Below are 20,407 nucleotides of genomic sequence, written 5' to 3' on the forward strand. Positions count from 1 at the left end.
TCATCTACTACAAGACAAATATACGTCTGTCTCATTGCTAATCAGGAGTACCTTTGTTTCCAGATTGCTCTTTCATATGAACTAGAGTAGTTATTTCAAAGCTTCTCCAACATCTTCTGAGCCTACTATTCTAAGATCTCTTTCATCAGTCTCAGAGGAATAGAGGTCATCAAATAAGAATATTTTAACCACTCTGCTTCAAGCCCCAGCAGTGTATTTACTCTTATACATACTTCATTCTTTCTGGAATGTAAACTCCATGCAACAGGGAATTTTTTCCTGATTTTTCAAACTGCTATATATTAAACACCTAGAACAGTGTCTAGTAGGGCATAGAAGCTCCATAAATCTTTGTTAAGTGAAATTATCTTCAATTTCAGTAGAATAGGTGCCACTCCTCTTACCTCAAGGCTAATCTTTCCACCTGTGTTCTGGATCTCCTCTGGTTCCACCTCTCTAGGGACCTCAGCTCATTGATAGATTCTTTTTTTCCCTACATCTTCAACCTCACCGTCTCCTTTTGGCATACAATTGTGCTCATGTCTCTCCTGTTATACATGCATATATAAATAACAAACTATCACCCAACTACTCACCTCTCATTCACAGCCAAATATCTTGAAAGAGTTGTCTGCATTTAGTCTCCACTTCTTTTCCTCCATTAAAATTTCAATCTACTATATTCCGGTTTCAGCCCCCACTGCACCATTGAAATGGCTTCAGTTACAGTTAGCAATCCCCTCTATGCTGCAAATTCAGTTACCCATTCATGCCTGGTTCATATTCTTTCTCTCTCTCTCTCTCTCTCTCTCTCTCTCTCTCTCTCTCTCTCTTTCTCTCTCTCTCCCCCCTCCTACTCCCAAGTATCTATCTATTGCTTATATTTCTCCTCTGGAGTTACATCCTTGGCTTTTTACATACTCTCTGCCTAAACTCCACATTCACTTTAATGGCTAATTGTGATCTATATCAAAGGAGGAAAAGTGGCTGCTTGAAAACTCATATGGCTATGTAGCTGGGTTTTGTTTGGCTGGCCTATCAGATTATTTTTAACTTGAATGCCCTTGGGCAGGGCTTATACACATCACCTCCTTTTGTCTCCACCCCATATCAGCCCAAGCCTGAATCATCCATTTATGTTACCTGCCTGGATCCTAAAGATATTTGGATTTGCAACTCCTGATACTGTGACTCTTTAAACTATATCTGCAGCCCAAACTACATTCCTGCACACCAAATAATATATCCAGCTTTTTACTATTATCTCCATTTGGATATCTGACAGGTTTCTCACATTCAACATAGGTAAAACTTAGCTATAGGTAAGACTTCCCTCTCAAATCTTCTCATCCACCTGTATTCCCCCTCTAAGTGAAAGGCTTTCCCTGACACTCAAGTCCAAGCCTAAAATTCATCTTTACATTCTATTATTCACTTTGTCACTTGCATTCCATTGATTTGTGAGTCCTGTCAATCCTACCCCCCTCAATCTCTCTCAGATGTATATATGCCCTCTTCTTCCTCCCCACTGCTATACTTTTAATTCTGAGTTGTGTCATCTTCACCTGGATCACTATGATAGCCTCTATAAGGCTTTTCATGATCAGCTCCCTATTGACCCTTCCAGCCTCATCTCTTGACCACTCAATTCACACCCTAGGTTTAAGCCTAGCACTTCCAGGAACATTCCAGTCTCTCTACACCTCAGTGACTTTGCATTCTCTCTATGCTTGAAATGTTCTTCCCATTTTTCTGCTTGAAGAACCTTTCCTATGTCCTTTGTTTCAGGAAAACCCATACTCTCCTTCATATTTCAACTCAGATGTTACCATTTCTAGAATGTGTCTCTTAACCCCCACATCCTGTCTAGAATAGGTGCCCTCAGCACTTTTCACCTATATCCCCCACTGAATTAGTTTCCTGTGGGCAGGGAAGGTATTCATCTCTATATTCTACACTTTTTAAATGTCTGGCACTCTATAGTCCATTAACAAAATTTCTTAATGAAATGTTTCCTGGTGTAAAATCTATCTTCAATAGATTGCAGGAGCTTTTGCAACCCAGCTCCATATCTCCATTTTCATCCATATCTCTCACTATACCCATACATGTATTTAATGCTACAATGTAAAGCATCAAAAATTTCACATTATATGTTTGACTAGGGAGAAAGTCTATAAAACCCAATATATGTATTCACAAATTTAGATAAATTGCCACTGTAACTTTTGAATAAGTAACCAAATTGGTCTACTTCATTCCCTGACGCCTCTGTACTGGTTTCCCACATCTATCATTGCTCATGGTCTCCTTATTCTCTTCTTATAATAAGTCTACTTCTCATACACCAGATTAAAAACTGTCTTCCTGAAACCTGACCAGTTCTACCTAGTCAGAAATAGAAGTGATTGCTTCTTTCCCTGAGCTCCTTCAAACCTTGTATTCTCTGATAACTATCCAATTTTGCCTTGTTTTGTAGTTTTTTTGTGTGCATATTCACTTCCAGACAATAATCTTCCACAGAGCAAGAAACATGTCTTTTTTAACCTTTGAATGCTTTATAACATCCTGAACTTAGCAGGAACTCAATGCATATTTAAAATGAATATTAAACAAAATCAGATTAGAGGAAGCATTTCATCTAATTACAAATGTATTTGGCATTTGCTTATCATCCCCATATCCAGCTGCTTTGTGAATTTGAAAAAGTAAAACTTATCTATCCATGGAAATCATTAAGTACTAATTAGCATGGTGGTACTTCCCATTTACAAATATTAACATAGGGAAAAGGGGTTTTCAAAGTCACTGAGAGAAGTAGACACTTTGGTTTCCATTTCTAAAGCCTAAGCTATAGAATCCATTTTTATATGGTCTGCTTGGACAGTGAACTGATCGCCTCAGCCTCCTACTGAAACTATATTGGCAACTCAGAGGTATCTTTTCAAATCCTCAGTAGGTTCCCTGGAGCCTTCCTGAGATAAAGAGCTGTAATTTAATTTGCCATTTCATAACCCAGTCACGGAAATCACGAAGGAGCTCACGTTTTCATTCCCTTCATAGTAGACATTTAATTATATGATAATTACTTACAGCTTGCTGCTCAGCTTCTACTTTTATGAAATGTAAATTACACTTCACTCAAAAGTGCAAGATGAGCATTTAAAATACTTTACTAAATAGATTTAAAGAATTTTCTGACATTTTTTCCCAGGCCCAAAATTAGAAAGGTGATATACCTTTAAAGGAAACTTTCATTTAGAACCAGGGAAGTTGAGTTCTTAATAAATAGGATACCTCAAAGGGAGAAAAACTTCCAAGTGAATAAAATGTATATTGGGTTTTGAATAAGCTCAGTGTCCTCAGTGAAGCCAAAGCCTCATCTTTCAGAATAAGTAAACCACTTTATCAACTGTGCTTTACTGGTAGATTCATTAACTGAGTTTTACTGGCAAGGCTGAGGAAAAGAAAGTGATGGCAATGATAAAATGATACAATTTGAATGACTACTTTTGGAAATGAATGTCAAATATATCTTATTATTCTTCTAGCATTATTTTCACCTGACTTTAGAATTACAGACTACTAACAGAGGTGAAATGATTGGAGAAATCATCATTTCCATTGCTACGTTATGTATTTAGATAGAAAACTTAGTCTAAGGAATGCAAAGCCACAGCTGAACTCAAAGGAATCATGAACCATTTTCCCTAAACCTTGAACCTTGCATTTAGAAGCTTCGATCTTGTTTATTGCCAGCTCAAAATTTAAGAGTGTTCAGGGTAAGTCTCCATGATATTTGTCTCTGGCTCTAGATTCATCCAGATTCTTGACAGAGAAGTTCAAAGGAATTGGAAAATGAACAATAATCAGAAAAGTAGACAAGAAACTTAAATTTTCAAATGGTAAGTAAATACATAGACATTTAAGTAAACTATTTGCTATTGTTTGATTAGGAAATCACTAAGAATTCAAGGTCAACTACCACTGATAACAGTAAAAGACCTTTTACTTGTAGAGAATTTTTTAATTTCAAAGATTTTCATGCAAAATCTTAACAAATTAGAGCTAAATCATCCAGTGTAATCCCTTTTCTTCTGTAATATATTTATTCTTGTTTTATTTATTTTTATAAACTTTTAATTAGGGACACCTGGGTTGCTCAGCAGTTGAGCATCTGCCTTTGACTTGATCCCGATCAAGTCCCACATTGGGCTCCTGCAAAGAGCCTGCTTCTCCCTCTGCCTACATCTCTGCCTCTCTCTCTGTGTGTCTCATGAATAAATAAATAAAACCTTTAAAAACATATAATTAACTAACTATACATATAATAAATCTTAATTGTACCAATTAATTTTTATAAGTGAGCATACCTGCATTACCACCACCTAGATCTGGACTTAGAACTAGATCAGCATCCTAAAAGGCTCTTCCTGGTCTGCTGCTCTTCTGATTTCTATCACTGTAATTTTGCCTGTGTTGGAACTTGATATAAATAGACTCTCTATTGCATCTGACTTCTTTCTCAGCCTTATATCTGTGAGATTCATCCAGTTATTTGGTGTAATATAGTTTGTTCTTTCTTAAAAATATATTTATTTATTTTAGAGAGAGAGAGCAGGAGCAGGAGGGGCAGAGGGAGAGGAAGAGAGAATCCCAAGCAGACTCCACAATGAGTGCAGAGCCCAATGCAGGGCTTGATCTCCTGACCATTATGCATGTGCTACATAGAAAAGCTATAGGGGGGGATCCCTGGGTGGCGCAGCAGTTTAGCGCCTGCCTTTGGCCCAGGGCGTGATCCTGGAGACCCGGGATCGAGTCCCACGTCGGGCTCCCGGTGCATGGAGCCTGCTTCTCCCTCTGCCTGTGTCTCTGCCTCTCTCTCTCTCACTGTGTGCCTATCATAAATAAATTATAAAAAAAAAGGAAAGAAAAGCTATAGGGTGTTATGCATGTGTATAATGGGGACCTAAATAGAGTATGGGGCCATGTAAAACTTATCTAAAAGAGTGATATATAAGCTGAGACTTGAAGGATAGTTAGGAGCTTGCTATGTGAAAGGGGGTGGAGGAGCAGGGAGGATGATAAGGAAGGGAAATATCAGAAAGAATGAGAACCCTCTCCCATCCCATCCCTGATGTGCTTACACAGAAGCACTTGTGCGCGCATGCACACACACACACACACACACACACACACACTAGCATGCACACATGCACACAGCCTACCCAGAACAGGATGACCTGGAAATGTAGGAATTCAACAGCTCAGGTCAAAGTTAAGAGAATGAGTTCTAAAGCAAAGGCAAAAGGAGGCAAAGAGCTAAACTGACATCCTAAAATAGAAATGGCTCCAAGGTCTGGTACCTCAGATAAAGAGGTACCTAAAGTTTCAAGACAGTATCCTCAAAACTGGCAGGGCTACGAGAGTTTTATAGATTCTACAAGTAGAGAGTATAGGTACCCCGTTCCCTGGCAGTGCCCAGGGAGGTGACAAGACCTCAGAGGAAAATGGCAATGTGATATACATGGAAGGCTAAACTTCAGGCCACTCTGGGGCTCCCAATCTGGCTAGAAATCATCATTCCTCAGCTTGGTCCAGGGTCATCAGATCTGTCAGCCTTGAAGAGACCACACAGTATGTGGACTGAAGACTATATGATTTTCCAAGATACCAGTAACTTAGCATGACCCTGGAGACCTCAATAACAACTGATTTTGAATTGTACACCAAATTTTGAGAAGGGCTGTGGCCTCTTAACAGATTAAATTATGTTTAAAGAATAGAAGAAATATAGTACTTCTTTCACTTCACATTTTGGAATAAAATGCACACCCATCACAAGATGTAATACTGCAGGGGGGTATAGTAGAGTCTGGAAAGAGTCTCAAAGCAGTTTGGGCTGAGCTAGAAGTGTCTTTTCTAGGCTTCCCTTGGTTGTGAGTAGGAAAGGAGCAGTCAAAAGTGCAGGGCCAATGTGAACAAATACTTAGTGAATGAAAAAGGAATGGTGCTAGTCCTTTCAGGGACCCATTCCAATCTCCAGAAAGTCATTCTTTCTATCTGACCTCCATCTCTCCCACAGGAGAAATACACAGAAATTTAGGCTGCCTTTGCCTTAATCTATTGTTTCCCAGCAGTGAAAGTAGTCCTCCCAAGTGGCCACCAAGGTTACAAGGGGCAAAAATGTGCTTCATGCTTAACTGGGAAAGATGCTCCTTCTTGAGCTATGTGTCATTAGTGGACCCTAATGTCATTAGGTACAAGAATAAAAATTTGCATAGAAATCATTGCAGGGAATTGTTTCTTCCCCATGCCGGTATTGATTTCCCAGCACCGTTAGCTGCTTAATGCTACTGCTTTTAATTGATTACTCTAGAGGAGTCCCTCAATAGCAGGATTCTTCGATTGAGATGCTAGGACATTCGTTGAATGTGATTCGACAACCCCAGTTGACTCTGGAGACCTGCCTATCTATAGCGCAATCACAGCAACCCCAAATGGTTTAATAAATAATGTGGCCCTTGCAAATGCAATACTCAGGCTACAGCCCAGTTAAAAATATGAACCTGTCTGGTTCTGTTTACCTTCTAAAAATCAATGATCAAGTCATACATTTGTAACTACACATAAAAGTGGGTATCAAGGCTTATTTTAAAACCTCTTATTGTTTCCACTTCTCTATACATGGGAAATCACTGAAATGCCTGAATTCATCTTCCTGCCTTACTAGTTGAGTAACTCTACCTAGAATCTCCTTTGACTAACCATGGATATTTCAGTATTCAGTATTTGGAACACCATTGTCACTACTGAGACTAAAGAAGCTGAGAAGTAGTGGAGTGAAAGCATACTGAGGCAAGGACATCTCAGGGAGCACTTCAATACCTATTAACTTACTCAATCCCCAGCAGGAGCTTCTTGTCTTCTGATTCACTTTTTTCCTAAATGTTGGCCCCAGAAGGAAGGCTCTGGTTCATCAGGTCAATCCAGTCGACCAAATATAAAGTATCTTGGTAGAGTTGGTATAAATGTCAACTCACAAATTCAGAGCTCAAGAATTTTTTCATATAACTTTATCTATTTTGAGCCCCCATATCTCCAGGTAGTATAAAATTTAATCACAGTCAATTCAAGCATTCCCCACAATCTCTGGGGTTGTGACTAAGATAAGCAGAAGGTATTTAGTCTTCAGTTGTCTTCTGCTGTCCACCTTGGAATCCAGTCATGTGTAGCCTTGATGGTCTATGTGAGGATATTCAAATTCCACCCAGGTTTCAGTCACATTTGCACTCAGATCACTGTTGTACCTCCTCACACAAAGTTTAAGTTTTCTCAGGTCTCAGGGCCCTTTGTGGCTATCTAGAAAACACTTGGTTCTCCCATACCTAACCAGAATCCGGAGAATTATAAGATCACTCAAGCCTCATCTCCTGAGATATAACATGCAGCCAACTCTACTGCTCTGGTGCCAGGCTTGGTTCAACAGAACACTTCAAGGCTTGTTGCCTTCCCCTGTGTGGGGAGAGGCAAGGCACCGTCTCTTGCTCAGATTTGTTCATCACCCTTCCATCTGAGTATTATATTATTTATTCAACTTGAGTGTTGGCTAACAGGGACAGGTTATACCACCTCTCTTAAGGGACTTACCAAGGACTCACTCCCTTGCTCTAACTCACTCCTCTCATATCCCACAGAATTTTCATCTAGTCTGGGGAAAGAAAAACCAGCTCTGATTAGTCCTATACCCTTTCAAATCCATTGTTATGTCATAGAGTATATGTTCTAAGTTGTTTAAGCTCAAAAGTAATGGTTCCTGAAACTATAAATAGGCTTTTAAAACTCACAGGCTAAGAATTAGGTTTTGTTTTCTGTTCTACGATAATAACCTTTCCCTTAGGTGATGTCTTTGCTAAATATGGGAAGGGCTAGGTATAAGGACACACACCCACATACACTCGGGATAATTTATTAAATGTTATCCAAACATGGTACTATATACTTAAGGCTATAGCAGAAACTAGAGGAAACAAAAGAAAGACACAGTCTGTGTGCTAAAGAGAATACAGTTTCATTATATGAACCATGATTTATATAGCTGAGACACTCAAAAAATGCAGTCACATATAATCCAGAAATAGCTTGAATGCTACTCGAAATGCTATAAAGAAGCCAAATAAAAGAGCTATCAACATGAACCATTGGGGTCAGAGACAGTTCCATGGAAATGACTGACCTGAAAGGAAGAAGGTAGTGAGGAGGAGGTAATAAATGAATAATTTCATCTCAAAAACTTTTCTTCCGGTGAGTGTTATGCCCCTTATATTAGGCCCTTTATGGTGTTTTCACTGTCCTCCTGTGTTTTTTGATGAAAAGGCCTATATGTCTTTCTAAATGTAATGTGCCCTACAGCTCAATTTACTTATTACTCAACACCTCTTATTAAACACCTACAGTATGCTGAGCCCCAAGTTAGGTACCTTTAGGGCTATTTGCACAATTGAGAACAACTTGGGTCTCTTACCAAGAGGGAGCCATATAACAGGCAATATAGTGTAAGCCGGTGGTTCCCACATTTGAGCGTCAAAGCCACCTGGAAAACTTGTTAAAACACAGATTACTAGGCCTCATTTCCAAAGTTTCTGATTCAATAAGTCTACAGCAGTGCCTGAGAATTTGCATTTCCACTGAGTTCCCAAGTGATGCTGATGCTGATGGTCTGGCAAAAACAACTAGCATAATGGTTAAGAACCCACAGGACTTTTAGTCAACCAGCTCTGGGTTTGAATTCTAGCTCTGTCACTTACTAACTATGGAAACCTGAGTACATTATTTAGCTATTTTGAGCCTCAGGCTTTTTTTAAAATCTGTAACACTTGATACAATGAGTTTCTGTAAGCATATTTGATACCTACAGTATTTCTAGGTAGAATAGCAGTGAACAAAATGGCTGTAGATTCTCTGGGCCTGACAACTGTTAAACAAAAGTACTATATAATTACCCACATGATTAATACTATGAAGAATGGCAAGGTGTTATGGAAAACAGGAAAACTTAAGCCAGATTGAATGGCCAAGGAAGACATTACTGAAGCAGGTTGATACCTGAACTCTAAGTAAGAGGGCCCTTGTTAATTAGTAAGATCAGCACAGTAGGTCTGCTACTATTTGGAGCTGCTAGATGGGCAGTGGATAATATGGTTGATGGTGGTATGTGGAGCTTCTGAGTGTAGCTAATAGGAAGTGGTAGGGAGATGGGGCAAAGGCAAGCGTGAGTTATAGAAAGGGTGGATAAGGCTAGCTGTAATAGGTGGACTAGAAAGTGTGGCTAATGGAGAAGGATATGGCAGTAGACATGAGAGTGGGGGGACTGTGGTGGTCTGATAAGGATATTGGGGAGGTAAAGCCTAGTAGAAGCGGTGCATAGGAACTGATGAACTTGCTGCTCGTGGTAGGCAAGGCTAGTGAATGTGACTTGTAAGTGATGGTGGTGAGTGGAACCATTATAAAGAATAAGGAAACATTACTTTAGACAAATGAATCAGAGAAGGTCTTCTCAATGTAATGACATTTGAGTTGACACTGGAAGGATAAATAGAGAAGTGATGTATACTCCAAGCAGAAGGAACTGCACATGCAATAGCTCTGAGACAGTAGGGAACTAAGGATCCTATAGAAACCCTGTGCAGTTAGAGTGCCAAGAGTAAAAAGGAAAATGGTAGAAGATGAGGTTGGAGAAGTAGGCAGGAGCCAAGTCATGCAGAGCCTTGTAGAAACTGGTGGAGTCCAGTCTTTATCCTAAGAGTGATTAAAAGTAATAAGATTATCTTAACATATTCAAATTTTACTCTGGCTACTTTGTAGATAATGGACCAGAGAGGGACAACAATTAGGAGTTTGGAGAAGACTGAAGTAACAGCAATTCAGCACCAAGTCACATTTTTCCACTGACAGAATACAAGTACCTCCATAATCAGAGCCCTTCTATGTCTTTCCTCCCATGATTCCTTGCCTGGTATGCCAGTAGTGGGACTAGATTTTGTATGCAAAAATCTGTTTCCCAACCTGAATCTAGATCTGAATCCCTCGTAATCATACCATACTATATCACATCATAATCCCCATCAGCTAATCTGGATTCTGCCAATAATCAAATGCTTGGATGACGATTGTCAAGTGCCTCATTTCTGCTTGGCCAACAGCCTGGTTGTTGGATTAGTTTGTCATTATGGATATGCACTGCTTTTAGCCCTCTCTTTTCTCTTTTGATTCTGAACCTATCCTGATCAAACTCCAAACATCATGTACCCAAGCCTATGATAACCAAATCATTAAACCCTGGAATTACATCCTTGTCCCATCCCAGCCTTCCCCTGACCCGCAAAGTCCTCCTGAATTCCTAAGTCTTTTCTATTCCAAACTGGCCTGTTCCATCACTACCAAGCCCTGGTTCTACCAACAGGTATTACTGAAGTGCTAGAACACAATAATAAACATAGCCTGGATGCAGACCACATCAGGTCTTGCTGTCTGAGAATTGGATGTGGGCTATTTGATATTCTTGGATTCCTGTGATTATACATCTTAGGCCTGGTGAGCAAGTCAGAAATGTTCCTTTATATTACCTGCATCCTTTGTGCAGTTCCTGATAAGTCAGCACTCACATTTGAAAGGCTTCCTGATAGCTTAATAAGTGAATCTGTTATATACCCCAGACTGTAGGCATCACTTGGGTGACATCATTCTATTCACTCTGAGGCAGTAGACCTGGAAAACAAGAAATCTCTCCTTCCTAGGTTGCTGAAAGACCTTATTAGCAATGTAGATCAGATATGTCTCTCTGATTGTTAGGTTAAGACCCAAATGATCAGGTCCATGAGCCTCATGCTGAAGTCATCAAATTGCAAATGGAGATGGTGGGAGTGGATAAGGAAGAGGTGAAGCTACTAATGGGTTCAAAGTTCATTGGCTTTCTAGACCTCTGTTAGAGTTCTCTGGGAGCAAGATTAGAGGTAGTGGAGGCAAGTGACCAAGTGTGATGATTACAGACACTGATAGTAGGTTTTTGGATCAAAGATCCTTCATATATAAATCTGCTATTTCTTACTGTAAAGACCAAAATAATTGAGAGGCGAAGGGGTGAACTGGGGAAAAGAATTCTCTCTCAGAGTCATCTCACAAGTAATCTGGAAGATCCCTTGATCAAGGCGAGTCAGGGGCTGGAGTTTATAGGTTAGAGCAAAAAATTCCTAGGAATGGGAAACTCAAGTCTCTTGGAATGAAAAGTGTCTGACAGGCCTAGCCTAAAGAGCTGAACTTAGAGGACACCAGGACTTCACAAAAGGCAGTAGAGGCAGCAGGATTTTGGAGTATCAGAAAGAAAACAAAGCCAACAGGAGTAAACCAGAGTATTCAGTCCCAAAGTCAGAGATTTATAGATTTGTATAGGCAAGCACGAATTCTTTCTTTCTTTAAGCTTACCAGGAATTCTATGGAATAGGTTTGAAACTGGATTAGTCACAGAGATGATGCTTACCATCCAAGGTGTGTTCTTCACTGGTTGGCCCCAGTACAAAGCATAATAAATAAAATCTAGTTTTTAGGTTCTCTCTCTTCCCTTTTTGGCAGCCTCCTATCCCAAGTATCACTTGCTACATCCAGCCACACAGACCCACCCATCAAGTCTATCTTCTCACAATGCCCCAAGGCCCAGAAATCCCTGCAATCTGGGTTCCCTTCTATGCTCTCTGCCAGCCAGTCAGATCAAGGCATAGCAGACTGAATATTGCCTAACATGTTTTTCCTTTGCATTTTAGTGGAAGATTTTAACAACTGTCTTTCAGTGAGATCTCCCAAAGGAATAATTGTAATATTGGAAACTTCTGGCTCTCCAGCATATCTAATAGAATTTGGAGGGCTAGTTTGAAACAACACAAATTTATCATCTTATGGTTCAGGAGTTTAGAAGTCTAAAACAAGTTTCAGTGTCCTAAAGTCACAGTGATACAAGGCTTATTCCTTCTGGAAACCTTGAAAGGAAAATCCATTTATTTGCCTTGATCATTTTCTTGTAACTGTCTGTATTCCATGGATTTTGAACCCTTCTTCCATCTTCAAAGTACATCATTCTAATCTCTGCTTCTGTCACCATATTGTCTTCTCCTCTGCCTCTGTCTCCTTGAGTCCCTCTTATTAGGACCCTTATGATTACATTGGGCCCACCCAGATAATACAGAATAATTTTCCCATAATAAAATCTTTAACTTAATCATATCTGCAAGGTACCTTTTGCATATAAGATAACATATTCCAAGGATTCCAGGGATTCGGACATGGAAATATTTGGGGCACCATTATTCACCCTACCACAGAGAACATTTCAAACTGTACCATGGTTTACACATTTGCCATGTCTACACATAGTTTATGGGTTAGAGATTTTAAAGAAGTGTCAAATAACTCAATGAGTTACTTTACCAGTGATCACCAACTTCCAAAGACCTTCTGTGGATGGAAGGAGGTGATTGGAGGGCGGTGGGTGGGGGAATGCATATTACAAAAGTTCTGCAATGGGACATTTGGAATTGGCCTCTTACCTGAATAAATCCACTGCCAATTAGGATCAGACTCTGCCTTACATTTTCACTTGAAGCCTCATTTCATGACAATTCATTTCAGTGCTTCTGTTGCTTTTCCAATACAATTTTCTCTTGAGCCCAAATGGTGCTCTCAGCCTGGTTCAAGATTGAAGGCCAGTTTCCTTCAACTCTGGCTTTGATCGAGGAAATAGGAAGTGGACATTTGGAAAATTTATCTGGGAAGGGAGGGAAATTAAAACTGAAGGGAATCCAATTGTTCTTCAGAAATGTCTAAAAAAATTAGAGCAATGGTGACTCAAAATGACATCCTACTTAGCTTTTAAGCTTTCACTTACTTAGCACTCTGTAGGGCAGGAGATAGCTTGAGTCTGTGCCCAGGAAATTTCAGTACAAGTCTCAGAAGCTGAGGGCAAAGACGTAGTAGTGAGCAAGAAAAGATACTATCCAGGTCCATCACTTCCTAAAGTTTGTGTTCCAGGAATAAATGTATATAATAGCTACCAGTGATTGTGTACTTAGTATATGCCAAAAACTGTTAAGCGCACTAAATGCATTTTGTCATTTCTCTAACCTTCATAACAGCCATATAAGGTAGTTAATATCATCACCATTTTATATGTTAGGAACCCAAGGCACAGAGAGGTTAAGTGACTTGATGTCAAACAGTTCCTATAAAGTTTGAGTACAGGTATGTTTGACTCCAAAGCCCATGCTGTTATTCACCATGCTATACTGTTCCACATGGACCCCTCACTGAGGAATTCTGTGACAGAGATGTGGAGGTTTATGGTGCCAAATAGGTCATCATATCTGCTCACTAAAACTACTTTCCAAAAAAAACCCACTTTCCTCAAGGACTTAATTTCCATATTAAGGGAAGCATTGGAGACAGTTTTACTAGATTTGCATAAATTATAGTTGGACAACAGGTGAGATCCAAGCATGTATATCTTTAAAAAACAATTATGTGGTCATATGCTGGCCAGGGCCAAAGATAACATGACAGGTAGGGGTAAACCCCCTTCTGGAGAAGAACTGTATCTGACCAGGGTGTTAATTCCTACAAACATCCTACTTAGAATAGTCCTCAGTTGTCTCTCCATATGCACTTTTTAAAAAGCTCCATACAGTCATTCCCTACCCACATTATAAATAGAAGAAGATCTAGATCTTACGTCCTCCAAGCAAGAGTTTCCATATATCATCTGTTTCCTACCACCCAGACTGTTTCAGAGTATGAAATACTTCAAGGGCCTTGGATCTGATATTTTTTAAAGAATAAAAAAACAAGGCATATAGGTACCCTACTCAAAAGATTTAGAAAAGGTTATAATTATTTAGAAGATTGATTATAGGAGCCAACTGAAGTTTAATGATAGAGGCAGGACAACAAGACTCGCTCATCAGGAACTGTCCCTATGCCTCAAACCAGCACCCACCACCTCCATATATATTGTTTCAACATCTGCAGGTTTGGGTCATTCATTCAACAGACATTTATTAAAAAACCAACTATGTGCCCAGCACTCTACTAGATACTAAGATGGGTACAAAGATGTACAAGACACAATTCTGCTCAAGATATATCTATCTTGCTATTCAGAGTCCCCAACAAGTATAGGAACCATAGAAAAGTACAGAAACAAAAGACAAAAAATAGGTTTTGTGATCAAATTTCAAGTCTGGGTCATTTTCCTTTTTGTCCTATTATTTCCTTGTCACCTTCACCCCACAACTTTTCTGTCCCTGATCTCATTACCTGAAGCTCAGATCACCTTTCTTCTCTCAAGTTATAGCCCATTTTTGTTACTAGCTATCTTTTACTGCTTCATGAAGATTTGCTCCCCCAATTCCCTTTGACACCTGATATATTCACCTATTCAGAGTCATCACACTACCTCCATCCTAACCTATACACCAACAACAACAAAAACAGCACAGCCTACAGTTTGAATTATGAGACTATGTGAATCAAAAAACTGGCAACCACTTGGTGGCAGCATACCCAAATTCAAATAGCAGGAACTTTTTCTAAGTGCGAACAGCCTAAATTTACAAAACTAAAGTTAGAAAATGCCAGATATACAAAGCTAAATTTATAAAATTGTAACTATGTCACAGCTATAAAGTCGTATCAGTTGTACTTAGGAAGACTGAATTGAGAGTGTGTTACAGTCCCAATAAGTCAAAGAGAAAGAGAGAGATGCAAAATTTATTATGGGAATAGGGGTACATTTTCAAGGCCATAGCTACAAGAAAGTCCTAATGTTTTAAGCACTAACAGCAGAGAGCCTGTTGTGTCTCCATATTCCCTTAGAGAAAACTGAACTTAGTCTAATTGAATAATCCAGACTATTGGAAACAATGATAAGCCAAATGAAATGTGTATATAGACATTTCTTTCTGGTGTAATGGGCCATAATAATAGGATACTTACAATAATACAAGCAGCAAGTATGTGGCTTTGGGGAATGCACTCATAAGGAGTCAAATTCTCCTCTGGGATTTGTATCAAATGTCAAATGAGTTTTCATTGATGCTGAAGTCAGTGGGCTGGCATAGATACCCTCCTGAGGCTCTTGAATTCTACACAGAAACTATATTCTAATTGTTAAGTAGCTAGACCATGATAATTATTAGCAACCCAGCACAACAAACTGTCTCTGATATCTTTGGAAATGTGGGGCTCAGAATAGCTTTGCAATTGATCCTTTAGTCAAATGGTATCCAATTGATTAAGGAATGCTTATGCCTTGCATCCTAGATGCCTGAAAAACAAACATCCTCTCCCTCTCATGAAAGCTCTTCTATTTCTAGGGAACTCTAACAGTTTTCATCCATAATAAGACACCCAAGCTGAGAAGTCCAGTGGTAAAAACTGCAAAGTATTTTAGCTCAGCTGGCACACATATAGTCAATGTCAATCAAAACACATATATTGAGCCCCTACTATGTGTCCACCTCTGTGCCAGCAGTACAGGATAGACAGAAAAAGTATTGGCATGGTGCCTGATCTCAGCTGCTTAAGTGTAGTTGGGAGATAAGGTTAGCATATAAAACAATTAAATAAAAGAATATGTTTTGAGTTGAATTATTCAGAGGCTAAGTGCTATGGCATTAAGAAGAAAGTGAATGTGGACTGGGGTTTTTGTGAAGAACTGTGAAGGGTCTGAGATTTTACTTTACTTAAATGCTAGCAAGTTGGCCTGCCACAGTCCCATGGATACTGGTAGAAAATATGAGATTCCTGGATTAGAAACAACAATGTTTTGCTCATAGCAAAAGCAGTAGCAAGAGTATCAGCATTTTTGCATTGTTTCCAGACTCCCAGTTCCCAAAGGATAATGTGAAGAGGGCCAAATGATGCCTGCACATGAAGTAGGTGAGGAACCACGACCTTAGGGAACTTGAGCTTATAGAATCTTTTACAATGGGCAATACACATGTCTGCCCTTTTTTCCAGATGGGGACACTGTCTCTGTATTGCAAAGCATTTCTCTATACAAACATTCTTAGAAAAATAGTTTGGTAGAATGAGCAGTCAGTGCCCTCACTTGCAAGATAGTCAGATACATAAGAGATTCAGTAGTTAGGCAAGTTCATGGAATCATGGCTTTGGGAGGGGATGCATATCACAGGACAAATGGCTCATATAAATAGATGTCCATTACAAAGCACATGTCCTAAAGAGATTTTCTGAAATGGCTAAAAAATCCTAAAAAATCAGGCTGCAAAGGCCTTTGTTCAATATGCATTTTGTAGTCACGGAGAGAGTCCCAGAGAAGTCAATTGGTCCTAATATCACTGTGATGTATAACTAGCATGTTTCTTAGGTATGATTAGATGAGTACATTCTGTGCCTACCGAAAAATGTCCTAGTTTTCATAGTAGGATGATAGTTGACCACCTCATTAGAAACAAAATTATTATCTGCACCAGGTTTACAATAATGTATTGATATCTACAGCACTTATTAAATGAACCATAAATACAATACACTGAAGTCATTTTCCACCAAATCAAGTCAGACTTTGGTCAAAAGAATTAACATCGTGATATATTTAATGCCTGCCATTTGTAGGAGGTCTCTGACTAGACCACTTTGGACAAAGAGGAAACTTGTGGAGTCATGATACAGCGTTGACTATAAATCATACTGCAAGCATCGTAATCCAGGGTTGGGAGGCTAAGGGCAATAATTGAATTGACTATCTGGTGAAGCCATCTAAGGATTCACAGGTCTTTGTCTACTAACCTATCTGTTTTCCTACTTTCTCTGGATTCTCAAGTGCTATAAATAACACTGCTTGTTTTATCTAAGTATACCTTTTGTCCTTCTCAATTTGCATAGCAGCGTAACTGTGACAAAGGGTGAGGGAGGAATATAAGAACTATCCAGAGTATAAAAATAGAACCCAGATTATTGATAGACCTTCTTGTATTTGTGCAGAATCTGGACAAAAATAATAGTCCCAGAGTAAGAAAGTTAATTGGACTTAAATATATTTTCTGGATCGGTTTCATTAAACCTGGCTCAGAAAGTCAAGAGCAAGTATTGAATAAATGAAAAATCTACTTATGAATTTCTTTTGTATTCAAATCATGCCACAGTATGAGAAAACATAACTCTTTTCATAACCAGAAATACACTGGCATATAAAAGTCAAACATAGTATGAAGTTAAGTGTGACTCAGCCTCCACCGTCATCCCCTACCTCTAGGCTTCCAAAACCCTAGGGCTGACTTAAAAGTCATTGCCATCTGTTACTGGCTTCAGCAGAATTAGCTTGTTCTGGTTTCATAAGTTACTTTAACTTAAGACTTGTGTTGAGATCAAGGGAGATGATAATCTCAGTGCACTTGGAAATACACACCTGAAGTATCTGTTTTCATTTCTGGGCACCATATGTAACAAGCAACCTTCAAAATTGTAGTGTGTCCAGAGCTACCAATATGATTATGGGACTTGGAGTCTTAGCCTTTGAGAACTAGTTCGGGAACCTAAAGATGTTTAGTCAGGAAAAGATTTAGTGGGAAACTATTAGGAGTGTCTTCAAACCTTGGCGGGGTTATTATTTTCAATAAATTACTCAGTCTGGGTGTCTCCAGAGAACAAAGATGGGGTTATTGGGATGGTTGAAAAAGAAAACAGAATCCAACTCGGTGAAAGAAATAACTCTCAAATAATTATAGCTGTCTGAAAATGAAATGAGAACCAAGTAGGGTAGGATAAATCTTCTGAATAGAAGAACGAATTTGCAGTGTTACCCTCCCCCCTAGGACTTAGTACACTCACAGAGTCTGGGAGTCAGGGCCTTAAAGTGGCATGCTTCCACAAGACACCAGGACCTTCAATTCTCTGGCTGCAAAGCTTCTGGCTCTTTGAGCCCGTTAGATTAAGAACAATCCATCTCTGAGCAGAAGAGTTGGGATGCTGCAAATAAAACCATTAGTTTTTTCTTAGAAACTTCACATTATAGGACACTAGAGGGGAAAAAAATCATCTAAGCTTCCAATTAAGTCTATATTGCAGACCAGGCTGACAGTGCCAATGGTTTTACTCTTTGCTTCTTCTAGCATCTTCATCAGTTTACTGGAAAGCCAAGCTGTTCGCAGCCCAAACCACAGCACCAACTATGCTTAACAAGTAAAAGCCTCTGACACATGTAATATGAATAATGCTGTAGCTCCCAGTGGGCTATACACTCTTCTGAACATCTTCCATGTCCTCGTCCAGCTCTCTGGTCCACACAGTATATTGCATGTTTCCCCTCCTCTAAAAAGAGCCCATTTTCAGGTGTAGTAACTAAACTCAGTGCCTACAATACAAAGAACCAAGAAAGTAGAATTTCTGTCTTACTACATTTTCCACCCACTTTCCACAGTGAAGAAGAGAAATTAGGACATGTATATGCCCTCTCCTACTCTTCTTAGTTTTTCTCATGGTACAGAACTAGAAGGGAAGAACTCTTTCCCTTATGCCTTATATGTTCACACCTGGCTATTAATATGCTAAAAGCGGAAATTTGGGGAATTTAGAAACTCCTCTCTCAATAATGTCTAGCTTTCAAGCTATATTCCTGGTATAGAACTCTATTATGAATGTCAAAAGCTGAAGGTTAATGTTTTCTTTCATATTTTGCTCTCAATCTTATTTCCTTATCAGTACAAGGATGTCTTAAGCTAAGAAAAATCAGTACCCCAAAATGTAAATAAGAAAAACACATATTTTTCAAACTATTTCCTCTATTACATATATTATTATTTATTCAGCACTATTCATGGTATGTGCATTTTACATATGTTACAACAGTATATAAATAATGATTCTTTCAGAAATATGTGAGAGAAACCCAATTCAAACAGTTTAAGCAAAAAAAAAAAAAAGGAAGGAAGGAAAGAGAGGGAAACAGAGAGAGAGAGAGAAAGTAACTCATCATCTGGGAAGTTCAAAGGGTAACCTGCCTCAGGTGAACTGAAGAACTCACATGCTCTATCCTCTCAAATCTCTTTATGTGTTGGGTTCATCCTGCAGACTCTCTCCATGTGCAATGGAAGATGACTGCCCTCAGTTCTGGCAAAGTGACTCAACTTTCTCAGACTTGCATAGGTTTAAATGCTCCCAGTTCAGAAATCCAAATAGAAAAATGTTTATATCCAGCCCAGCACTCAAAAGACAATCCAGAGAAAACATATGGTTAGCACTGCTTAGATCTGTTGCCCATCTCTACACTATTGTTATCAATGAACAGGACACTACAAGCAAGAGTCTTATCCTAGATTATGCCATTATTGCTCTAGCTAGATTGGGATGAGGGGGCATTATGATTAACAACCCCACCAGGATCACATGGAATGGCTGAAGGGACAGTACCTCAAAGGACATAGAGAATTAGATATAACAAAACATCAGATATTGACCTCACAAACACCACCTCAATCCTTAAAATTCTTCAATTTATTCTCATTTAATTGAAATAAGCTAAATACCTAACTAATAGAAAGTGATAAGTACTCTGCATACTCCCTGTAACTATTTTGGGGTCCTTAAATAACCCCATGCAGTATTATTGGGATTTATTTTGCTCTCTGGGCACATATCATTATGATAAACATAAAACAAAGATTTGAAGATCAAGGATTTAAAAAAAAAAAAAAAGAAAGAAGCTAAGTACCCTTCCCAATGTTACATAGCTGTAATAATAGAACTGGAATTCAAAGCCAATCTTGACTGATTCCCAAAGCCTTTGTTTGCCCTTTCCTCTACATTGTACATTCTAATACCACCCACCCACCTTGAGTGATATCTAGTGCCCTCTGCTACCTACCACCTTTTAACCCTAGTCAAAACCAGCTCTGAGAAAAAGAATTAACAAATTCATTCACACTCAGTTGTCTGACATTGACTCAGATTCTGGCATGCCTCCTACGGAAAATTATAATTTAGTGTGTATCAAATTTAGGAAGCAGAATGGCTTCATAATTAAGGGGTTGAATTTAAGACTCAGTTTTGCCTCCAACACTTGCGTGAAGATCACGTGTGTGATCTTCAGAAAGTTATCATTTTGAACTTCAGACTAACTCATCTGTAAAATGAGGATAGTAATATACATACATCAAATAGCAATGTCGTAAGGATTAACAGAATCCACTCTCTTAAAATACGCAACTCAGAACCTGTAAAACAGTTCATGTTAAGTAAATATTTCCCCTATTACAAAGGAATGATTTAAGTTTTGGTTTTAAGCCATAAAATGAGAGGATCCAGAGACCATTGCTCTTCCCCTGAAATCATATAGAAATGCCTT

The sequence above is a fragment of the Vulpes lagopus genome, chromosome X, assembly GCF_018345385.1.
Source record: "Vulpes lagopus strain Blue_001 chromosome X, ASM1834538v1, whole genome shotgun sequence".
Lineage (NCBI taxonomy): Eukaryota > Metazoa > Chordata > Mammalia > Carnivora > Canidae > Vulpes > Vulpes lagopus.